Source organism: Chrysochloris asiatica, unplaced genomic scaffold, assembly GCF_000296735.1.
Source record: "Chrysochloris asiatica unplaced genomic scaffold, ChrAsi1.0 scaffold00003, whole genome shotgun sequence".
Lineage (NCBI taxonomy): Eukaryota > Metazoa > Chordata > Mammalia > Afrosoricida > Chrysochloridae > Chrysochloris > Chrysochloris asiatica.
The window spans coordinates 31,804,435-31,812,202 of NW_006408521.1; the positions used below are offsets into that span (position 1 = coordinate 31,804,435).

General features: G+C 42.8%; 1 protein-coding gene across 1 annotated transcript in view; it reads left to right on the forward strand.

Annotated features, from left to right (window-relative positions):
* Positions 1–7,768, forward strand: part of GSTO2 (glutathione S-transferase omega 2) — a 40,238-nt gene that overhangs the window by 22,306 nt on the left and 10,164 nt on the right. The window lies entirely within an intron of this gene.

Below are 7,768 nucleotides of genomic sequence, written 5' to 3' on the forward strand. Positions count from 1 at the left end.
AACAACAACAACTAAGAGAAATTAAAAATCAGAGAGAGGAAGAAAATGAGGGACATAAGAAATACACCTACATCTCAGTTATTAACTATCTTATTATCTAACGTCAAATTTTAACAAAAATGAAAGAATATACTATCAGAAAAATAAAAGAATGCTTCCTTCTCCAGCGAAGATAGCAGTGCCTACTGCAATCCTTCACTCCAGGCTCGGGGTTGTTAGTAAATGCCATCGAGTTGGTTATGACTCATAGTGACCCTGTATAGGGTTTTCGAGGAGCAGCTGGTAGGTTTGAACTGCTGAACTTGGGGTCGGCAGTCTAGTGCTGATTCTATAGCGCCACACCTGGACCCCATTACACTCGTTATTGTTGAGTGCTGTTGAGTCGGTTCTGACCCATAGTGACCCTGTATGGTTTCCGAGGAGAGGCTAGTGACCTTGAAACACTGACCTTGCTGATTTTGCCATCCAGCGCATTAGCCCACAGCTAACACACAGGCCCTAGATTTCCGTGGTGAAGGGCAGAATGCCTCTTTAGTGCTGGACGCTCAGTTATTGAGGCTGAATTCGAGATCGCAAGACTGTAGACTGGAGCTTTGTGGAATGCTTAGTTTGAGGAAGTCTTGATCTCCTCTTTTTACGATTTTGCTTCTTTAAAATAAACTTTGGAGATTCTTTTTCTTCATTGTTGAACCTTCTGTGTTTAACCACGAACAGTGCGTCACCACTAATGGCCACAAGGGGGAGTCTGTGCTTTGTCCTTCGCCTCTGACTCTAGGGTCCTCATAGGGCTGACTTTCTCCTTTTTGTCCGCGAGGTGGAGCCAGAGAGACCCTTCCATCCAGGCTTTTCAGTGTCCTGGATGGAAATGGTGGTACCAAACAGCTCCTTCCTCCTCATTCGCAGTGCCCACTCGTTAATCCTTCATCACATCCAACAAAAACAGCAAAGGAGGACTCTAGTCTTATTTTTTAGTCAACTGGAGGATAGAAAATTTATAAACAGATGTCATCTAATATTCCAGAGCATCAAATGACTTTTCCCCAAGAAGGAAATCTTGGTTCTTAAGCCTGCATTGAAGCTGTGTTGATGCTTTTAGAAAACTAGCGAAACTAGCGTTAGAAGCTAGAGCCTAAGTGTTTGTAGGAGTTTCGTGATGTCTGGACCCCGTGAAGAAAAACGTCCTCTGAGCAGGTGATTTTGCTTGGCGATACCAAGAACCATAAGGAGTTCTGGTAGCTTAGTGGTTACGAATCGGCCTGCTAACCTCAGGGTCAGCAGTTCGAAACCACCAGCTGTTCCGCGGGAGAAAGATGAGGCATTATGCTCCCGTAAGGATTTATAGCCTCGGAAACCCTGTACAGGGTCGCTATGAGTCAGAACCGACTCCACGGCACTTAACAACAACAACAACCAAGGACCGTAGTTGTGAAAGTGGGGGTTCTATTGTGAGAGAAGGTATTGAGAATTGTGGTTGTTGTTAAGCCATGTATAGGGTTTCCAAGGAGTGGCTAGAGAGTTTGAACCACCAACCTTGTGGTTCTCAGTCCAGTGCTTATGTAGAATGGCCAGTATTATTATATGTGGCAGGTGGGAGACAGAACTAAATGTTGAGTTCTTTAAAATGGGCCTAAATGTGATCATAATCACTGCTAAGGTTTGAGCTACAATGTCAGGTTCCACTTCACTTAGAAGATCAAATATTGGAAAACTTGAAGATTATAACTGTCTGTCAGTTTATTTTACCTCTGACTCTATCCTAAAATTTCTCCAGAGGGTAAGTTGGATATATGTTGTTGTTAAGTGCCGTCCAGTCGATTCCGACCCATAGGGACCCTCTATAGGTTTTCTGAGGAGCAGCTGGTAAGCTTGAACCACCGACCTTGCCGTTCAAACGGCTTTGCAGTCTGGCACATTAACCCACAGCACCACATCAGGACTCCATATATATATATATGAACTTCATTTAAAAGGAGCTCTGGTAGCGTAGTGGTTACAAATCGATCCGCTAATCTCACAGTCAGTAGTTCAAAACTACCAGCTGTTCCAACGAAGAAAGATGAGGCTTTCTGCTCCCCTAAAGATTTACAGCCTCTGAAACCCTGTACAGGGTCGCTATGAGTCAGAACTGACTCCATGGCACATAACAACAACAACAACATGGGGTCACTGGAGTCTTGGTTTGGGGCTGTAGGATGAGCACTGAACTGTGATTATCCTAAACTGTGTGTTCAAACCCACCAGCTGCTCCTTGGAACCCTATACAGCATCACTGTGGGCCAGAACCAACGTAAAACTTAACAACAACAACATAGGATCACAATGAGTCAGAACCAACTCGGGGGCACCAAACAACAATAACATTTGAATAAAGTTGCCATTGTTGTTGTTCAGTGTTACCGAGCCGATTCTGATTCATAGTGACGCTGTATAGGGTTTCCGAGGAGCGATTGGTGGTTTTGAACCGCCAACCACTTCAGTGCTGCTCACCTACAGTTGCACTCCCCGACTCCAGTAAAACTGCTGGAAGACCTAGTTGATGGAGGAAAACTGGACCAAGATTTCTGGTAACTTGCTGGTGTGCCTCCCTGCCTGGAGTGAAAAAGTGGAGGCTTGAGCCACCAGGACCGAGAAGGGAGGGAGTGCCCACCGAGAAGCTGGGAGCTGCGCCCCTCTTGGATTGTAGAGGAGGAGAAGCTTTCATGTGTGCTGATTCCAGCTTTCTGCTTTAAAGAGCTGATGAAGAATTCACCAGACTTGAAGGAGCATCACATGATTAGCACCATTGGCGTTCTCCTAACTACAGGATGGACACTCGCCTGAGAAGCAGGAGAAAGGTGTTTTCCTTTTAGTTCTATCACTAACCAGGGAGCCCTTTGCCTGGGCCTGGGTTTCCTTCTGCGTATAGTCAGGTCTCCTGAGGAATGAGTCTGCTTCCATGTGGGAGACAAGAATCAGCTTATTGTACTCTCCACATTGGCTGCCAGGAAGCTCAAAGCCTGTATTTGCTTAAGGGATTCTATCCAACCCGTGGCTTGATGTCTTTATACCGTTTTCCTATTGTTTTTGATGTCTTCTCATTTTGATTTTTTCCTGATGTTAGCGTTTTATTATTTGCATATTTAATACTTTATTGTATGTATGCTTTACGCTGTACCTCAAATCCTTTGTGTAATGAACATGGTATAAATGAGCGGGTTCCACAGAAGAATTCAGTTTCTTCCAGTACTAATGTTGTAGGATTCTAAGGAGAGAAAGTCATTTCTCATGTCTGGAAGGTTCTAGGTTTGCATAGAAGGAAGCTTCCATACTGAGGTTCCTAAGCAGTTCAATTAGCCTCAAAGGAGACCTGGCCAGGATGTTCTGTAAAGGGGCCAGCACTTGGTGCCGTTTCTGGGATGATATCTTCTTTACTAAGCGGGGGGGCACTCAAGAATCTGCCACTGTAATTGTGATGTGGGTGGTCCCAAGGCCCCAGTGTGTGTATTGCTGGGTGGGATGGTAAGGGTGGATGGATGGTAGATGCTGCTGGCCTCACTGGCTTCATCTTATGCTTGTCTTTACTTTTCATTGTGTGTGCTGTGCACGTGCTGGAGGACCACCGCTGGGCTGCTGACTGCAAGGTCGCAAGTTCAAACCCATCAGCCTCTCTCAGAAACCCTATACAGCATTGCTTTGAGTTGAAACCAACTCGATGACACACAGTAACAACAATCTTAATAGGGCTTAAATTACTAGTATGTATATAAAAATCAATAGTATCCTATGATAGCATATATATTTAAAGGCATACTATACAACTTCTTTGTAGTCTTGGTGTAATGCTGTAGGCTAAGCACTGGACTACTAACCACAAGGTCAGCATTTCAAGCCCTCCTTGGAAACCATACAGGGTCACTATGGGTCGTAACTGACTCAGTGGCATTTAACAACAACAACATATTCCTATTCTAAGTAAACAAAGAGCTAAATAAACACAGTAAGTTGAATTGAATGTGATATACGAGGGGGATTCAAAAAGTTTGTAGAAAAATGAAATGAAGAGAGAATGAAAAATTTCAAAAACCCTTTGAAGCCCTCTTGCATCTGAGTTGTTCAGTGCCATTGAGTCAGTTCCAAGTCAGAGCAGCCCTGTGTACACTGGCATGCCACACTGTCTAGCCCTGTGCTACCCACAAAGTCATTGCCCTGTTTGATTACATTGTTACAACCTCTGTGTCAGTCAGTGCACCTCATTGAGAGCTGTGGCTCCAATGGCTGGGCCGTGGTTCTCAGTGTTACCTAATCAGCATTCCCATTATGATGTGTCATGAGGGGAGTTTCCATTGAGGTGTGTCATTCAATCTACAGTCATACAGTGCTTACCATTCACAGTGCATTCTGTGAATTAGGACATTATGTGATTTGGATATTGTGTGCACACCATACAATCAGCCCCCAGACGATGCTCGTGTTCCATTCCTACATGTCTTTAAGCTGAATTTGTACCTAAGTCAGAACAGTTAGGTATGGTTTGTATCTAAAGTCAGTGAGTCAAATGCTTATCTGAATATTTAGTACATAGTGTACCTTTCTATGTATAAGCAACATTTCTAGATACATTATAACATCTTTCAATAATAAACAGATACACAAAGCAGCAGAGCCGGGACACTACTTTGTGATATGCCAGTTTGCATGTACCTCGAACTTTTGTAATATACTAGGCTTTACAGGGGCTGGGCCTACTGATGTATATGCAGTCGGGTGATGCCTGAACAGATGTTATGCAGATCACGACAGAATACAGAGGTTCTGGTGAAGCTCTTTCTCCACCCTTCGTCTGACTCATCAGTCTGACCTGTGTTATTCGCACGTGAGTCGCAGCGTGCTGCCTGACCGGCAGCGGCTCCTGCAGCCCTGTGAGCCCGCAGACTGCCGTCTAATTTTCCAACTTTGGCTTTGTCCACCTCTATGATCATGTAAATCAAGAGAAACTTCCAGCCTGATGCCTGACACCTGGATTTGGGATTTATGAGGAGCTTTAATAAAGTTTATGGTAAGATGGAATGAAAAGAAAATGGAATTTTTCCTTGAAATTTTTGAGGCCCCCTCATATACACTTCACTGGTTTGCTCCACTAGAGAATCTGCTGACCCTCTACTTTACCAAGCACAAATTCCTTCTCCAGGGATTGGTCCCTCCTAGTAACATGTCTTCTAAGAAGAGCTTCACACTTGTTCAAACTGGCTCAGTCATGCCAACGCTGTAAAATCAAAACAGATCTGAATGTGTCAATGTAGGTGTCCTGGGACAATAACTGGAGCGGGAAAATTCCATGTTGAAGCCCTTGAATAGGAGACTTGGAGGAGGTATGATGAACTTTTTTCAGGATTCTGATGCAGGATATTACCAAACTGCCAGGATTGTCACACATTCAGAGCAGCATGGTCAAATGTCATATTTGAGTGGATCGCTGATGTTTCCCATTTGGCCAGCTGACATTTGGTTGCTGTGTGGAGCACACCTGGCCCTTGTTTTCTGGAGGGAGTTACAGTTTCTTAGGGATTTTTTGTTGTTCTGATTATTGCTCTGGTTTACCCATAGTTTATCAATTTGGGTTCATTCACCAGCTAGGCCACCACTTGTCTGTCATACTGTGGTAGATTACATGTTGCTGTGATGATGGAAGCAATGTCACCTGTATATTAAATACCAGCAGAGTCACCCATGGTAGACAGGTTTCAGCTGAGCTTCCAGATTAAGATGGACTAGAAAGAAGAGAAGACTGCTTCTGAATGGTTAGCCACCGAAAACCTTACGCACAGCAGTGGAACATTATCTGATACAGTACCGGAAGATAAGCATCTCAGGTTGGAAGACACTAAAATACTACTAAGGAAGAGCTGCCTCTTCAATGTAGAGTTGAACATGATGAAACAAATGGAGTCAAGTGTTTGGGACTTTAATTCGATGAAGAGGTACAATTCAGAATGAGGAGAAACAGCTGCAAACATCCACAAGTAACTAGAACATTAAGAAATTTGGAAGCCATCAAAAATGAAATGGAATGCATAAAGATTGCTCTCCTAGGTACTAAGATGGACTGGTTTGGGCCAGTTTGAATCTGATAACCGTATGGTCTACTATGCCAGGAATGACAAATTAAAGAGGAATGGTGTTGCATGCATTGTCAGTAAGAACATTTCAAGATCTGTCTTGAAACACAATGCTGTCTATGATAGGATACCATCCATATGCCTACAAGGAAGACCAGTTATTGCCACTGTTATTCAAATTTACACATCAACCACTAAAGCCAGTGATGATAAAACTGAAGAATTCTGCCAACTTCTTCACTCTGAAGTTGATCAAACATGCAATCAAAATGTATTGGTAATTATCAGTGGATTGGACTGCAAAGGTCAGAAACAAGAGGAAGGATTAGTAGTTGGCTTTGGTGATAGAAATGATGCTGGAGATTGCATGATAGAATTTTGCAAGACCAACAACTTATTCATGGCAAGTACCTTTTAAAAATAATATAAAAGGTGACTATATACATGGATTCTCCCCTTGTCTTTGATTTTGAAGAGCTAGATTATGATATGTCTCAGTGATTTTCTTTTGGGGTCTATACTTCCTGGGGTTTGTTTATCTTCTCACCCTTCAAGATGTTAGGGAAATTTTCTTCCAGCAGCAATTCAACTCTCTCTTCTGTGGACTTCTGTGAATCTTTCTGTTCTGGAATGCCAGTAATTCTTAAGTTATTCCTCTTCATGTTATCCAGCATGAATCTTAGACTCTTTTCAGATTTTTTAATCTTTTTTCTGCTTGCTCTTCTATCTTAGCAGGACTGAGAGATTTGTCTTCCAGATCTCTGGTTCTGGCTTCCATCTCTTCAATTCTGCTCCTTTGCCCTTTCAGTGTATTGCCCATTTCTGATATTTTATTATTAAACATCTGGACTTCTTTTGGCAGTTTTGAATTGTTTCTAATGCCGTATCTACCTTGTTTGATTGCTCCTGTAGCACTTTCCTGACTTCCTTATTTTCCTCCACCCCTTTTTGGGGCATTTGAATTTGTTCCCATATCATTCTTCTGAATTCCCTCTCAGGCAGATCCAGAGCCTGCTTGTCTACTGGAAAGTCTGTGTCTGCTTCCAGCTCATTTGTCTCAGTTACTCTTTTCTGGTTTTGGACATGTGTTGAGATCTTTAATTGTGTTTTCTTGGACATTTTCAGTAGTTATGTGGGTTTTTAATGCTTACATGAATGTATGTCTCTGTGTTGTTAAGCTTACTGAGTGTCTCCTGGTGGATATGATTTGGAGATAGGCTTCCCTTTTCACGTGTAATGCCTAGCAGCTGGTACTGGCTCTTGTCCAGATGGTGGGATATTACAGGGTATGCTTGTAGCTTGGATATATGAGCGCAGTTTCTGTCTCTTCTTGGGTAAGATAGAGGAAGAAAGTTCCCACCCCTGGGAAAGGAGTGAGGCCAAAAGGACCAAAGACAGAAACAATATAAAAGCAGAGACAGAAACCACCAATCAAAAACAAAAATAAAATTGTAGTTGACTGTCCAGTGGCCTTTGCTGTGCAGGCAGGGCTAAAGATGGAATAACAGGAATCAAATTGATTACATCAATGGGAGGAGATGGTGGAGAAGCTCAGTTATCATCAGCCAACACAAGGACAGGAGTTGAATGTGGAGCTAATTGCCAATTGCTTATATGCAGTTTAGGCTGAAGCTGAAGAAAATTAAAACAAATCCATAAGAGCCAAAATATGA